The sequence below is a fragment of the Carlito syrichta genome, unplaced genomic scaffold (genome assembly GCF_000164805.1).
Source record: "Carlito syrichta isolate Samal-C Ts95f unplaced genomic scaffold, Tarsius_syrichta-2.0.1 Scaffold314363, whole genome shotgun sequence".
NCBI lineage: Eukaryota > Metazoa > Chordata > Mammalia > Primates > Tarsiidae > Carlito > Carlito syrichta.
The window spans coordinates 617,150-633,774 of NW_007258459.1; the positions used below are offsets into that span (position 1 = coordinate 617,150).

Genomic DNA, 16,625 nt, shown 5'->3' on the forward strand with positions numbered 1-16,625 from the left:
TCTCGCCAAGTTGTCCAGGCTGGTCTCGAACCCCTGGACTCAGACAATCCTCTTACCTCCACCTCTCAAATTGCTGATATTACAGGCATGAGCCACCGCACCCAGCTTTACACTGAATTTTTCACTGAATGAAGGTGGTGCATTTTTGTTCAGGATGTTACTGAGGATTGCTGGCCATTCTGGAAAATCACGCTATGAATGGCAATGTCAGTCACAGTATCTGTGCCATCTTTAAAACACATATAAATCTATGTACACTTATACCTATTGCATTCACAGTGATTCTATGCATAGGTGCAGACATATGACTAACTACTCATGAGGTCTTCCAGTGTAGTTGTGTACACATTTTTTTCAGTTATTGAAATACTTATTTTTTTAATAAAATGGTTTTTCTTTGTTCCTTGATTATAACACAGTGGGTGCATTATATTCATTTTTTATATCATGAATTTTGGGAGGAAATTTTTGTGTGTAATTAGATTATATTATCTATGGGTTTCATTCAAACCTAACAAAGGGAGAGCTACAAATTATTTTTTATAAGAAGCAGCAGTGGGTCCGATGATGCTGACAGTCACTATTCTAACTGAACCAGTGCCCATGAGAAACATCCATCTGTCTATTGGACTGGAGCCTGGCCTCAAGGGGCCTGTGTGCAGTGAGGACATTGAGTCCCTGATAACCTTATCTTCCTCTTTGGAGAAACTTCAGAAATTAACAAGTCCCCAAGCAACTGGCTGATGTGTCCTACTCCTCAGATGTTTCTCTGTTTGACCAAGGAATGGAAGGATCAAGAGGTTTCACACTAGCTTCTCCCAGAAGCTTGCTGGATCTTCCTCCTCTACAAAGGCCTCTCTGATGATCTCCATCCTGAGGAACCTCTCTCTCCCTTCTCTCCTCTGTTCTGCCTATACTTTCTCCCCCTCAACTTTTTTTCATGAATTCATTTCTTTCCTCCTCAAATGGACTGTAAAGGCTTGAGGGGAGAAACTGATATGTCTTATGTCCTAAGGCACTCATTAAGAATGTCAAATGAAAGAATGAATAAATGGAAGAATAAATGCATGCGTGCATGATTTGGGGGGAATATTAGATGTCTCTACTAATTTAATCCCAGTGTCTGTGGAAATCAAACAGAGGAGACTGCTTTGTGCTTTCTACTCAGCCAACTCGCCAGCTGAGTCCCTAGTGGCGCCTTGGGCTTTAATCAGGGGTTTAATTAGCCCTGGCGCTTGATTTTGGAAGAAATGGAGAACAGTGATGAACACAAGCAGGAAAGATCTGGGCTGTCACTAGCCTGACATATGGTGCCGTGGATCACCCACTAGCTTCATTTAAGGTTGGACTAAGTGCTTACTAACTTCTAAATGTTGCGAGCGTTTATTCTTTCAAGATGCTCAGTGATTAAGACCTTCCATCGACTGTCCAAAGCCAAGAATATGAGCTGCTTTTGGATGATTAGTGGTGTATACAGAGTAGTTGGAAATGTAGTGGGTGTTGGGAAAACAGTTCTGGATTTGGATTCAAAAGACTGGTCTTGACCCCTGACTTTTCCACCAACAGACTGTATGGCCATGGCCAAGTCAGTTCAAATTTCCAGGTTTGAAAGTTTAAGATTCAACGAAGCACAATAAACAACTACCTAAAGAATTACACAGTGATGTTTTTATGATAGATACACCATGAAGCTAAATACACTTAAGCTTTTGGGCTTCTCATTGCACTGTCCCCTTCCAAAACCCATGCCTCACTTTGTTGCATGGTATAACTACTCTAAACCTGGGTGTCATATTAAGGTTTCTTCTAGGTCCAAAATTGTTTCTGGTCGATGAACTGGAGGAAGGGCATTCCTATTATACAACTCTATTCTATTTCATAACTTGTAATTTTTTTTTTTTTTTTAGTTCCAGGGATACCACTATGTCATATTTTTCCTTTCTTTAAGTACTTAGCATGATTTTTGGACAAATCTGAAAAGAAAATAGGCAGTCTAGGTCCTTAGGATTTGTTAGTATGATATGTAGACTTGAGCCATATACTTTATTGTAGCTTAAAATTCTACAGCAAGAATTCTTTTACTGTAAGGTCCATGCCGTGTTACTACGCATTTTTGTCTAATCTTGTTTTCCAGGAATTCCTGACATGGGCTGCTTCAGGTGCACTTCTCTTTCTTCATTTTTCTGGAAAACATTTGCCTCTGGCCACTTGGAATTTGGGTTTTGAGAGGTACGGGAGCAAACTATGCATTGAGCTGACAGCTCGGTTAAACAAGTCCTTACTCTGTAGCAACCTGGTTTGTACACTTAATCTAATCACATTGGGAAAATTGGGGGGCACTCAGGAATTCTCTTAATTACAGATGTCCCTGACTTGCAGTGGTCCAACTTAGATGTTTTTTTTCTTTATGATGGTGCAAAAGTGATATGCATTAAGTAGAATCCGTACTCCAAGTACCCATACAACCATTCTGTTTTTCACTTTCAGTACAAGGTTCAACAAATTACATGAACTATTCAAGACTTTATTATTAAATTGGCTTTGTGTTAGAAGATTTGACCTGACTGTAAGCTAATATGTGTTCTTAGCACATTTAAGATAGGCTAGGCTAAGCTACAATGTTTGGTAGGTTAGATGTATTAAACGTATTTTTTACTTTTGATATTCTCACCTTACAATGGGCTTATCAGAATGTAGCCTCATAGTAAGTCGAGGAGCATCCGTACTCGTTGGATAGGTACATGATGTAATCCTTGTGGTTAGTGTCATACTCTGCTAGCCTAAGAGGATAGAGCATAGAAAGCAGTGGCCGGGGGCGGGGGTGACAAACATCTTCAAGCTGCAAGTATTTACAATGGAATCTTTCTGCTCAGCCTTCTCAGTCCTCAGATATCTCCACCCAATCATCGAGGAGCACTGTCGGGGCATCTGTCCCCAGCTTGTTTTTCAGAATTGCTACAAGGTCCGAGCCCTGTAACAACTCAGCTTGGACACCTATCCTAGGAAAACCAGGAGATTTTATCTGGACTCAGGAATTTTCTTAAATTATTTTTCTCAGCCGGGCTTGGTGGCTCAGCCTGTAATCCCAGCACTTTGGGAGGCCGAGGTGAGTAGACTGCCTGAGCCCGCGGGTTCGAGACCCGCCTGGGCAACTTGGCGAGACCTCATGTCCACAATAAATCAAAAATTAGCCTGGTGTGGTAGCGTGCGCCTGTAGTTCCAGCTACTCAGAAGACTGGGGCGGAAGGATCGCCGGAGCCCAGCAGGTCGAGGCTGCGGTGGCAGGGAGCGGCCACTGCACTCCAGTCTGGGCGACAGAGTGAGACTCCAACTAAAAAAAATAAATAAATAAAATTTAAAAAATTGTTTTTCTCAGCTGGGTGTGGTGGCTCAGCCTGTAATCCCAGCACTTTGGGAGGCCGCGGTAAGAGGATTGCCTGAGTCTGGGGGTCTCTTTACAATATTCTACTAGCCTATGAATTGACTTTGTTTTATTCACTCTTATTTATTTATGTATTTCTAGAAACGGTTCTTGCTATGTTGCCTAAGCTGGTCTTAAACTCCTGGCCTCAAGTGATCCTTCTGCCTCAGCTTCCTGGTTAGCTGGTATTATAGGAGCAAGCCACTATTCACGCTTATTTCTACGTTGGTTTTTTAAGGAAATATCCCCAAACTTGTTTAGGAACAAATTTTTATCGGATGAGCCTATTAGTAACTAGAAATATCTAGAATAATTTCCAGGAAGTTATGGCTTTATTAAATGTTAATCTTTGGAAATAACCAGAAATGTCTACCTTTAAATAAATAAGCATGTTCAGACTTTGGGGGACTGGCAAGCAGTCTTCTGACTGGCTTTCATGTGTGGGAATAGCCCCATTCCAAGTGCTATCTAACTTTAAAATTGGACCAAGCCTGTCACCTCACTGCTCAGTTCGAGGGGCCTGAGAGATGTTGTGAATACTGTCAGAAGGGACACATTTTTGTGTAGGTCAAAGTAAATTTTAAAAAAGCAAGATCCCCATGTCCCCTGATTTTATCCATGACGTAGAAAAGTTCCACACAGACCCTCCTCCTTTCAGTCCTGGCACAGTGTCCTGTTGTCCTGTTACAGGCAGTGTCAGAAACCCTGTGGTGAAATTCAGCCTGTGGATTCCAGAAATCTGGAGTGTTTTCTTGGGGGGAAAAATCCACACACCCAAAACAACACTTGGAAACCCTGTGGTAAGTTGGAAGGTGGGGAGGTTGGACGGGAAAGCACCAGCATGTGTCTCTCCCTCTTTTCTGTAGGACTCTGGGTGTCAGAGCTGAGATGGAGATGACATAGAGAGTGCAGGGTTCCAGACACCTTGGTGGAGGAGGAGGCAAAGTGCTGGGGGCAGCCCTAGACATTGAGGTCTGTGCGGAACTTTACAGAATACAAGCACATTCACATTATCTTGTGGCAATAGGTCAGTGGTTCCATAGCCCTTTTATAGTTCCAGAAATTGAATTTCAGAGTGGTTAAATAAATTCCCCAAAACTACATGGTTAAAAAAAGAAGTAGAAAGAGTAGAGACACACCCAAATCCAAAAATTTGGTGTTGGAAAGCTTTTATACCATAAAACATGTCCCTTTCCGTTCATCTTTGATGCCTCAAGTTCCACTGTTTAAAATTTCTTTGGGAGCTTAATTGATGTTTTTCTCATTTAGAATATCTGCACTTAAATTCTTTAGGAAGCATTATGCCTGAATGTGACGACTTCCTACCTGAGCGCAGCTTCCTGTAGAAGAAGCTTCTCAGCAGGCAGGGAGAAGGAGGGCTGGAGAAAGGCCCGGCATGGTGGGCAACTGTGGGCCACCCAAGGGCCTGGACTCTCAGGGTGGTGACGACGTGGTGGTAGAGGTTTGGGGAGAGGTCCAGAGACAGCAGCCCTGGAGGCCACTGGAAGGGAAAACAGGAAGAGGGCAGAAGGTTTATTTCCTTCTTTTTACTGGGCCAACTAAGGCCAGGCCAGGGCCCTTCATGTAGCTCCAGTATTCATTTGGTGCAGAAGAAAACACTAAATTTCTTGGAGCCATTATTGAGGCTTGAAAGTTTGGAAGCTCTGTATTAGCAACAGTTTAGGGACAGTTCAGCCAGAAGTGGATGTCTTGTTCCCTGCAGACATAAAATTCTAGAAACTGCATTGTTTCTTGATGGGATCACTGGTCATGGACTCATGGAGCTGAAAGGGGGTCCACAGCAGGAGAGAAACTTAGAGGTCCTGCATTCAGCTGGTGCAACCCTTAGCAGTAGGGACTGGCCCAAGGCCACGCGGTTAGTATCCCCCAGGTGTTGCAATCAAATGCACTTGCAAAACCCTAATGGGGAGGTGGGGGATGCAAGGTTGGGAAACATTCTGTCAGGCATCAGCTCATGACAAGTATTCTCCCCAAAATTTAAAAATGTGACAGGGACCTAGGAAAGATTTTTAAGTGATTTGGTGGTGTTGCTGGCATTTGGGTATTTCTAGTTTGTTTTTGTTGTTTGGATGATGCGTAGTAACAACAGCAGTGGCAGCAACAAACTCTTACATAAAATCTATCTTGAAATGCAAAAGCAATTCCTTTCTGTAAATATAGTATACAGAAAGAGAGAGTGATTTACATAAAGCAACTCTATTAATTTTTTTCCTGTGTTTTCAAATCAGCTAAGGGCTGCACAGTTCAGAGAAAAGCCTCCTCCTCTTGCTTGTTCCCTGTTCAGCTCAGCAGCTCAGGGTCTCAGGGCAAGAACACCTACCCGGCCTTGGGATTGGGACCTCATCCTCTGATGAGGGCAGAGTCCTTCAAACTCACTGGCCATTCCTGTCCCCTGCACAGGGAGGTGGAAAAGGATTCACAAGTTTTCACGCAGCCTATTTCAAGACCAGGAAAAACAGCCCCTTTGATGCGGAGCCCAGGTCCAACTTGTGACCTGTGGCATGGGTGGAAAGGCCACACCGATGGGGATATGGGAACAGAGCTGTGATTCCACCTTTTCGTCCTCTCCTGACTTAGCTTCTGCTCTCAGGAATTTCATTTAGTATGTTTCTTTTCTAAACAGCATTTCTCTCACCTTAGGGTTTTGATGGGTTTCTCTTCCTTTTAGCCTCCTTTCCTCTCTATGAGGGCCCAGGTTTTCCCTCTTCTCAGGACAAGGTCCAGCCTGGCTGGGCACTCTTTCATGGGCCTCTGGGACCAGAGGACAAGTCCCTAGTGCTGTCCATCGCTTCTGTTGATGTCTGCTCAGTTCAGCAGACTGTCATTGAACAGCGACCCTGGGAAGGATCTGGACTAGACCTAGGGAATATAGCAAATGAAGTATCTGATATCTGACATCAAATGATATCAAATAATAGCAAATGAAATGTCTAATATCTGAAGCCTGTAGACCAGGGAGGGAGAAAAAAATGGGACTAATAAAAAGTTCATCTAGCTGGGCTTGGTGGCTCAGCCTGTAATCCCGCGCCTTTGGGAGGCTGAGGTGAGTGGATTGCCTGAGCCCGCGGGTTCGAGACCTGCCTGGGCAGCGAGACCTCATCTCTACAATAAATCAAAAAATCAGCCTGGCGTGGTAGCGCACACCTGTAATTCCAGCTACTCGGAAGGCTGAGGCGGAAGAATCGCCGGAGCCCAGCAGGTCGAGGCTACAGTGACCGGGAGCGGCTACTGCACTCCAGTCTGGGCGACAGAGTGAGACTCCAACTGAAAAAAAAAAAAGTTCATCTACAAGACAGAGGAAGATGGGATTGAGTTAGAAGTTCTTTTTTGACAGACCAGAGGTCTTCTACCCACTATACAAGGTGGGACACACAAAAAATACCAGCATTATCTTGTTTTTGGAGAGATGGCTCCTTGTAGTACAGGCTTCCCCTGATAGATGAGTGCTCTAGGGACCCATCAACAGCAGTGCACCAGCCAGTGTTGTTGTGAGAGGCTGCATTATGGAAGAAATGTCCTGAGTTGTGACAAATTGGTGATGACTGGTTCTTCTACCATGACAGCTTACCTGCCCACACAGTGCTGAGTGTTCAGCAGTTTTTGATCAAAACCACCATGATCTCCATGTCCCACCCTTCCTATTTGCCCTATCTCACCCCCAAGCGACTTTTGTTTCCCCAGATGAAAAAAGTCCTCAAAGGGAAACATTTTGCTGATGTGGAAGAGGTGAAACAAAAAACGGTAGAAAAACTAAAATGCATCAAAATTGATGCATTCAAAAATGGTTTTGAGCAGTAGAAAAAGCGTGGTGCTGGATGGGGAGAGACACTTGTAGGGTCCATCAGGGTTGACTGTGAAGGGCCCCGGATGCCATGGTCAATGAGGCGGCACTGGGGAATCACAGCTGCCTTTTAGTGAAGGCTGGGGCAGCAATGTGGAGGATGGATTAGAAAAGAAAGAGCAGGAGCTAGTGATTGGAGGTGGGAGACAGGGATGGGTTGAAGGCACGGGGTGGAGAGAATCAACCCACTGGGTTACAGCTGTACTGTTCAACAGAGGTCATGGGCCACCTGTGGCTGTCGAGCACTTGAATATGACTAGTCTGAACTGAAGTGTACTCTAGGCCAGTGGTCCTAACCTTTTTGGCATCAGGGATTGGTTTCATGGAAGACAATATTTCCACAGACCGGGGAGGATGATTCAAGCACATTACACTTATTGTGTTCTTTATTTCTATTACTATTACCTTGTAATATATAATAAAACAGTTATTATTATAAAATCTTTATTTTGATATAAGTCTGCAAGCAATTGATTTATTATGCTCTGTGTAGTCAAACCTCACTGCTAATGTTCAGATGTATTTGCAGCCGCTCCCCAGTGTTAGCATCACCACCTCAGATCATCGGGCATTAGATTTTCATAAGGAGTGCACAGCCTAGATCCCTTACATACGCAGTTCACAATGGGGTTCATGCTCCTATGAGAATCTAATGCCACTGATTTGATAGGAGATGGAGCTCATGTGGTAATAATGTCAGTGATAGGGAGTGGCTGTAAATACAGATGGAGCTTTGTTCAAAGCCTGCTGCTCACCTCCTTCTGTGCAGCCCAGTTCCTCACCAGTCCGTGACCTGGGGGCTGGGGATCCCTGCTCTGTGCAGAAAACACACACCAGACATTGAAGGCTTAGTATGAGGAATGCACAATTCCCAATCTTTTTTAAAATTTCAATTGCATAATGAAATAATAACAGTTAGGCTATATTGTTATATTATTATTATACATTATAGCATTATTAAAATTACTTTTCCCAGTTTCTTTTTCCAATATGTTTGCCAGAATATTTAAAATGGCATATGTGGCTCACATTCTTTCTCTTGGGACAGCACTGGAATAGAAGGGAAAGGGATGAGGGGGCGTTGGGGACAGGAAGGGACAGAGCTGAGAGAGCAACCTTAGAAGTCAGGTTGTGGAAAGAGGGGAGGTAATGCACATTTGGTATCTCCCCAAACTCAGGAGCCTCTTGGGTTTCTTGCGGCCACAGGGGGCTTCAGAAATTGCTGGTGTCTCCACATGGAGTGCCTGGACTGTCTCTCTGGCCTTCCCACTGGCCTGGCACCTGACCATGTGCTGTTCTGTGTTTGACTGTTGCTTGCCTGTGTCTCTGAAACCTTGCCTCAGTCAGGTGAATATATTTTCAGGGCAGTGCTCTTGAGTTCAGTCTGCTTTTCCCAGAACTTACTCAACCCAGGGCTGGGGGCAGCAGGTGCCCCCTGGGTAGTTGGCAAACATACTCATATTGGGAGGAGTCTGGCTCCTGCGGGTGGGGTAGGGTTCATGGTCATTAGGGGCTACAAGGGCTTGGCTGACTTTCCATGATCGTCCTCTTCTCAGCGTGTGACTTTTGACAACTGATTGGATTCCAGATCTAAGGCCAGAGGCTTTGTGATGTGGTGTTCACAGTAGGCAGATGCCGCAGCTATGATAGGGGAGGGAGCTGTGGACTGTGCCTGGGTACAGAGGGAAAGAGTGCTGGATGTGGAGATTTGGATTGGGACCCCAGATCCTCAAGTGCTTACTCACTTGATCTCCATGTCTGTGAAAAGGGGAGATGATATCTACTTCCTAGTGTTGTGGAAATGGAAAGTTAACATATGTGAACAAATAATGGCTAGAGTTAGAGTGTCGCTTCATGGCCTGCGATGGGCTTTCACATCCATTACTTCACCTGAACCTCACAGTAGGACAGGCATTATTGTAATTTCTATTTCTTTTTTTTCTAATCAATATTTTTTATTATGATATTGTGGGGTGTAATTTCTATTTCACAGACAATGAACCTGAGGTTCAGAGAGCACAAATGACCTAACAGAGATCGTACATCTATTAAGAGCTAGAACTAGGTCTGGAGCCCAGCCTGACTTTTGCTATTGTCCTTTTGCTGTCTAGATTTTTAAAAACCCAGCTAGCACATGTACATGATTTACAGGGTTTCAAAATCCTTTCATGTCCACCAACTGCCTGTTCTTCCTATGAGGGTGTATAAGCTCAGAATCTTGCTATATATGAAACACTGGAGACAGGCTTTTCATGAAATTGCTGCAGGCAGTGAAAAAAAACGAGCCTTTGGTAATTACGTGAACTCAGCTCTTTGATTGACTGCCACTGATGCATGACAGGTGAAGGGTTATGAGGATTAAATAAGAATTGTAAGATTGTCTTACAAGGTGCAATGACAAGCTCTGGTCAGATATTTTGATCACGCTACCGTGCTTGGAAGTGTTTGTAACAATTTTATGTGCTTCTGTGTCTGACAGAATCTGTTAATATCTTTAGAAAACTTTGTCATAAACAGATTTAAATCAGTCTTTCATGTCTGAGCTTTGGATGCCTTAAGTAGTGCATCTGAAAATGGGAATGTTTATTACAGTGTTTATAAAGAAATAGATGAATATTTTATTAATAACAGAATCTGCCTGAGCTTAGGCAAAGCTGAATAGATTTAGTTAGAATAAAATTGGGTGAAAACATTCCACTTCAGCCAGATTAGGGGAGAGGGTGTGGAGTGAAGGACTTAGTCTGAACTTGAAAAGCCACAGTGAGAGTTTGGCTGATGGGAAGGGAGGCTGTGCCAGACAGGAGTGGTGTGGGCAGGTCACACCCCAGGGCAAAGCCTGGCAAAGTGCTTGACCCCCATAGTTGGGCGATGAATGCTGAGGGGCCAGAGTCCATCCATCGCCTGCAGGCTACATGTCAGGGTGTTTTCTGTGGAAGTTCCAGAAGAAAGCAGTATGGCCAACTTGGGGGAATATGTGGTTCTTGTTGGAACACTGGACGTACCACATTATTGGAAAGATGTACCCTGGAGGATCGACAAAATGAAACTCAACTTTCCAAATGTTGCAAGTAAGAGAAGATTCAGCTCCAATGACCAGTTGTTTCCTGAAAGAGTGTCAGCTAGATTCATAACAAATGCATTCTAACCATGACAGCTACAGGGCACAAAGAACAGAGTGTCTCTGATCCTGAAGCAGCCCTCTGGAATCTGTGAACTCTAGAACCTAGTCTATGAGGACTCTGACACTTCTACCCCATGACCATCCAAGATTAAGAGACCTGAGAGGACTGAGGCCACCCCTTCTCCAGGAGATCCCTGACCCATGTGGGGTCATGGGCAGGGTGTAAGTGACGTGATTCCTTGATGGGATGCTGGCTCCGGGCTGCAGGTAGAATGTGCACAGCTGGAACCTGGCAGGAGGTCCCTGGCACTGGTCAGTTCATCAAACCAGGTAAGTCCTTGGAGCCTGAGCAAGGACAGGAGACTATTCTATGCTTTGACAGGGATCAGGAAGAAGTTAGAACATGATGCTAAGGACTTGCCTTTGGAGTAGAACAGACATGGCTTTGTCCCTCAACTTTGCCATCAACTGAGTTACTTTGAGTAGGTGTATTCATTTCTTAGAGCCTCAGTTTCTTCATCTTCATCTGTAAAACAGAGATGTTTCTTTTAGGCCATTGAGGACAGTGAATTAGATAATGTGTATAAAGTACCCAGCAGTGTGGTAGACAAACTGGCACTTACTACTTTATAGAATAGCACCCTGGCTATTACAGCCTTCTGAGGGTGACTAAGCAGTGGGCTCAGAAAAGGGCAGCTGAATTAAAGATAAGTCTACATCCTAGACTTCTGGCAATTCCCAAAGCCTCTCTTGGAGGTGTGGTGGTGTGATGGAGGTGAAAGAACACAATCCCATTCCCTGGCTGTGTCAAAGTGTAAAACCTCCATTCCTACTTCTTCTGCCCCAGATTCTCTCAAGGAATACAGAATTACAGTATGACACTGGACCAAGTAAGTGTCAGGAGAATTGAGATGGGCTCTGCTGCTCCCTACCTGGCTGGGTGACCTTGGACAAGTTCTGTAACCTACTGAGATCTGGGTGTCTTCATTTGCACACCGGGGCAAGGATATCTGTTTTGCCTGTCACAGGATGAAGTTCATTAGCTTGGTATCCAAGCTCCTTCCATCATATTCTCTTGCTGCTTGTCCCCTAACTTGTCCCCTTCATGTCCACATGGTCTTGCCAAGTCAAACTCTCTTCAGCACTTTCTTCATCCCTAGACAGAACCCTTTAGTTTCTATATACCTTTGCATCCCCTGCAGCATCTGGCATGGGGTACTGCATAAAGCAGATGATTGTTTCATCAGTAACAATTAGTTTTGGTTACATGTGACAGGAAAGTACAAATAACAGTAGTTTAACAAAATAGAAGTTATTTCTGTCTCATGCCAAAAAAATGGCATAGCCCAGGCCTGGAAAGGTGGCTCCTGGTGTTGGGGACCCATGCTCCTTCTGCCTTGCTGTATCAGCATTATTGACACATCATTTCATGGTCCAATAAGGCTGTCCAAGTTTCAGACATCTTATTCTCATCCAGTCAGCAGAAATGATGAAGAGGGCAAAATACACATCGCTCCTTCTTTGGGGAGGCTTCCTGGATGTTACACATGATACTATATCTTATTGTCTAGAACCTAGACCCATGATCATATCTATCTGCAAAGGAAGCTGAAGAATGTAGTTTTGTTTTTGTTTTGAGTTGGAATCTTACTCCATCACCCAGGCTGGAGTCCCGTGGCACGCTCACGGCCTCCTCAGCCTCGACATACTGGGCTCAGGTGATCCTTCTGCCTCAGCCTTCCAAGCAACTGGAACTACAGACATGCACCACCATGCCCGGCTAATTTTTTTGATTTATTGTAGAGATGAGGTCTTGCCAAGTTGCCCAAGCTGGTCTAGAGCCCCTGGTCTCAGGCAATCCTCTTGCCTCTGCCTCCCAAAGTGTTGGGATTACAGGCATGAGCCACTGCACCTGTGTGAGAATAGTTTTTAACTGGGCTTCAGCCTGTTGGACTCAGATGATCCTTCCGCCTTAGCCTCCCGAGTAGCTATGACTACAGTCACGTGCCACCATTCCTGGCTATTTTTTTTACTTTGTGTAGAGACGAAGTCTCACTATGTTGCCTAGGCTGGTCTTGGACTCCTGGGCCCAAACAATCCTCCCACCTTAGCTTCCCAAAGTGCTGGGATTACAGGCATGAGCCACCATGCCTGGCCATCATTCCTAATAAAATTTATAGAGAAAGGGAGTAATGAATATCGGCATATCATTTAGTTGCCTCTGCCACAGTTAGTGAAAGAATTTAAAAAAAGAAAACTCAATACAAAATTTAAAGTTGTGTATAATGTAATAGATTATTATTACAAAACTCTTAATTCATTTGAAATGTTAATTGTCCTGATTTTTAAGTTGAAAACAGCCCAATTCTTCTTCACCTCTGATGGGAATGTGGTGACATGTTTCTTCATAGACTAATAACTCAGAGTTGGAAGTGAAGATAAATTGCTGGTTCCTACCCTTACTGTATTTTACTAATGAGGAAACTGAACTCCAGAGAGGTGAAGTGATTTGCTCATGGTCACATAGCTGAATGGTGAAGGAACCAGGACTGGAATCTGAGTTCCTAGACTCCATCAAGGCTTTTTCTTCCTACTCCTCAATGAGTGGCTCATTCACGTCCTGCTAACTGTCATCTGGAGGTCTTGAATTCTGCAGGCCTCCCACCCCTGGCTGGGGATGCTGCCCAGCCAGCACCTCTAGAGACAGATCGAGGTCACCGTGTTGTCAGCCACTTTCCTGCCAGCACACAGTTCAAAAGCCTTCAGTCTGAAGAGAGAGAAACATCAAGAAATAGAGGAGCATGCTATTAAAATAATGAGTCCTTTTTGTTAAAAACAAATAATCACTGCCTTCCTTTGGCACCTAGAATCCACAGGGCCCTGAATTAGGCACTGAAGGGAGACACAGAGAAGTATAAGGAGTAAAAAAGTATTTTGCTTTTTGTAGAGACGAGGTCTCACTATGTTTCCCCAAATTATTTCTTGAGCATCTACTAGAGGCAGGGAACTATGTCCAGCACTGGGGATATAAACATAGATTGTGCAAATAATGGTTCTTACTCTGAAATGCGTGTAGTCTATTGGGGGACAGAGGGAAGTAAACAGACAACTACAAAACAGAATGAAAATTGCAGTGATGGGGAGGGATCGGGGTATTCTGGGTATGTTGCCTAGCCGGGGTGGGGGTAGTTAAGACTTAGTGGGTGAGATAACATTAAAGTGGAGACCTGAACACTGAGTATGCATGGGCCAAGTACGCACTGTGAGAGGCATTGTGGGTGGGAAGGGAGCGTATTCCAGGTAGAATGTGCGAGAGCATGTGTGCAGTGTGTGAGAAGAATTGAGAGGAACTTCTGATCAGAGTGTGGCAGACCTTGGTGATGGCAGTGGAGAACGTGGGAGATGTTAAAAACTTTGACTGGAAAGGTGGGCATGAATCGGTAAATGGACTTTGAAAGGCCTCCTGGAGACTTTATGTTTTATCTCAAGGCCAGTGGGAGAAAGGGCTCACAGCAGATTTATATGTTAGAAAGAGTCCTCTGGCTTCAGAGTAGAGAGTGGATGGAATGGTGTAGGACCAGATTCAGGAAGGTCACTTAGAAGGCTGTTGCAGTGATGATGACTTGATCAGGAAATGGTCCTTAATGGTGGAAAGAAGTTGATGAATTTGAGAGATCTCTGGGAGTTACAACAAACAGGCTTTGATAACTGGTCAGAAGTATAAGAAAGAAACAAAGACAGACTGAGGCTAACAAAACAATAGAACAAGAGTTATTCAGGAAGAAAATGGCAGCATGACCATGTATTTTGAGCAAGGGACAATTGCTGTGGGCTAGAGAGATTTTGGAGGGCTTCCTAGAAGAGTTGGGATTGGAGCTGTGCCTTATATATGGGTAGGATTTTGGTGGGTAGAGAGGACATTCCAAGCTGAACAATGATACAAGTTAGAGTAGTAAGCCCGAACAGTGTGTGATTTGTTTAGCAGATGGTTTGTTGGGTCATGGTTTTCTTGGGAGAGCCCCAAAGAGCTGATTCTTCAGGGGTGCTACTAACACTTGTTGAAAGGAGGGAGTGTGGAGCTGAATCCCATCAGTCTCCCTGAATGTTGCAGTGCTCTTTATACACCCCAGGCTGCCTGTGTAGATCTCAAGGTGTGTGTGGGCCATCAGACAGCCCAGCGTGCCTGAAACCCTACAGATATTGGCTTCTACCATGAGAAAGAGAAAAAAATTCTTTCCCGAAAGGAATACTTTCTTTTTTTTTTTTTGAGTTGGAGTCTCACTCTGTCGCCCAGACTGGAGTGCAGTGGCCGCTCCCGGCCACCGCAGCCTCGACCTGCTGGGCTCCTGCGATCCTTCCGCCTCAGGCTTCCAAGTAGCCAGAATTACAGGTATGCGCTACCACGCCCGGCTGAGTTTTTGATTTATTGTAGAGATGAGGTCTCGCTGCCCAGGCGGGTCTCGAATCCACGGGCTCAGGCAACCCAAGGAATACTTTCATGCTCATAGGCCTTCTGCTGTGGGTCCCCATGCAACAGGGTGTTGCTTCACCACTTCTAGGCCCCTGCAGAGCCCTACCTGGCAGCCTGCCTCGGTGAGCGAGGCCTGCAAACCCATTAGGGAGACTGCATGAACCCAAGGCCATGGAAGACACAGCTGTGTAACTGGGTATATGGAGCAGCAATACTGACCCTGAGCAACCTGGGCACCCTGCCCCACATCTCTGGGTACTGGCCCTCACCTGTATCCTGATGGTGCCCAGTTCCACCTTTCCTGACTCAGAATTCACTGGTGTCTTTTGCTTGGGCTCAGCCTCCAGGCTCTGACACTGGTTCTGATCTAAAGACTTCTGCTACCCTACCGGAGACCCCTCTTTAGGGGCACTAGTCCCTATTGGTGACCTCTAAGATAAACATAATTATAACCATGCACCACTTGAGGACCCACCATGACCCAGTGCTGTGATAGACTCTTTACTATGCTATCTCTAACATTCACAGGGTCTTTGCAAAAGCATGCTTTGTTATTCCAAACCAGTGAAGAAACTCATTAAATGACTTTGACCAAGGCTACCCAGCCTACCTATCCACTGTCCTACTCATCCTGTATGTGAGACAGGGGATAATAATATTAATTGTAGCAGGTATTGTGCTAGGCACTTCACAGATGTTATATTTTATCCTCACAAGGACCATTTCAGGATAAGTACTACTATCTCCTTTTGACAAGTGAGAAAAATGATATTCAGAGAGGTTGAGTAATTATTCCAAGACCACATAACCAGGAAATGGCAGAGGTGGTATCCAAACTTAACCCTATCTTACACCAAAGCCTGCTTACTCCATCTCTCCAGGTTCCTAAGCCAAGTGAGGGCTGAACCTCCTTTCCTGAGTCAAGTTTCCAGTTCCTAAGAGGAAAACTCAGTGAGCCAGGGAAATAGTTACAGTGACGTCATGTGCCCCAGTCCCTTCCCAACCCACTCTAGTGTGATCATTTAATAGACAGGAAATCCAGGGTCCAAAAATGAGCAAGAGTGCCTCATGCCACCCAGCTATCTCTCTGTTTTCTCAGTCCCTTCTGCACACTCCATACCACATGGACGTGGCTCCTGAGGTTCAGGCCCAACCACAGTCTCAGTTTTGGTGGTGCCTATGCCCCACCCCCCTCTTCCCCCAGCCTCCTACTTGAAGGCCAAGAGTACTCGGCTTTGATTTAGGCTGGATGAGTCATCAAGAGTAGAACAAAGAAGAGAAGGCCTAGTCCCTTGCAGCTGAAGTGAACCCACCCACCTTTTGATTTCTCTTTGCTCTGAAATGATGACAGTATGCAATGACTCAGGATTATCACACTCAGAGACTACTTTGTATTTTTCTTGAAAATGAAGAACAATGTGTGAATATATGAGCTGCAAATGACTCAGGAAGGGAGGGGAGAATGACCTCCAACACATCAGTACAGAGTGGAGGCCAAATGAATGTGCAAGAATAGGAGGGAACAACGCCTTGGCAGAGAGGAGAGCAAGTAGAAGCAGATGTTGGGGCCAAGCCACAGAGCCTTCCAGGGCCGCTCAACCACAAAACCTAAAGGAGCACCGCCATTCCAGAGTGCACTTGAGCCAAAGCCCAGCATATTCACAAGCAGCTGGAGAGAGAGGAGGAAAGATATTTTCTTTTTTCTTTCTTTTTTTTTTTTTTGAGTTGGAGTCTCACTCTGTCGCCCAGA

The 16,625-nt window shown here is 44.8% G+C and overlaps 1 protein-coding gene across 1 annotated transcript in view; it reads left to right on the top strand.

The window, feature by feature from the left end:
- Nucleotides 1-4,111: 4,111 nt before the first annotated feature.
- Nucleotides 4,112-16,625, top strand: part of LOC103274056 (aromatase) — a 115,472-nt gene continuing 102,958 nt past the window's right edge. Inside the window, exon 1 of the mRNA XM_008071528.1 lies at nt 4,112-4,221. The gene's annotated coding sequence lies outside the window, so the exon portion shown is untranslated. The remainder of the gene's footprint in view (nt 4,222-16,625) is intronic.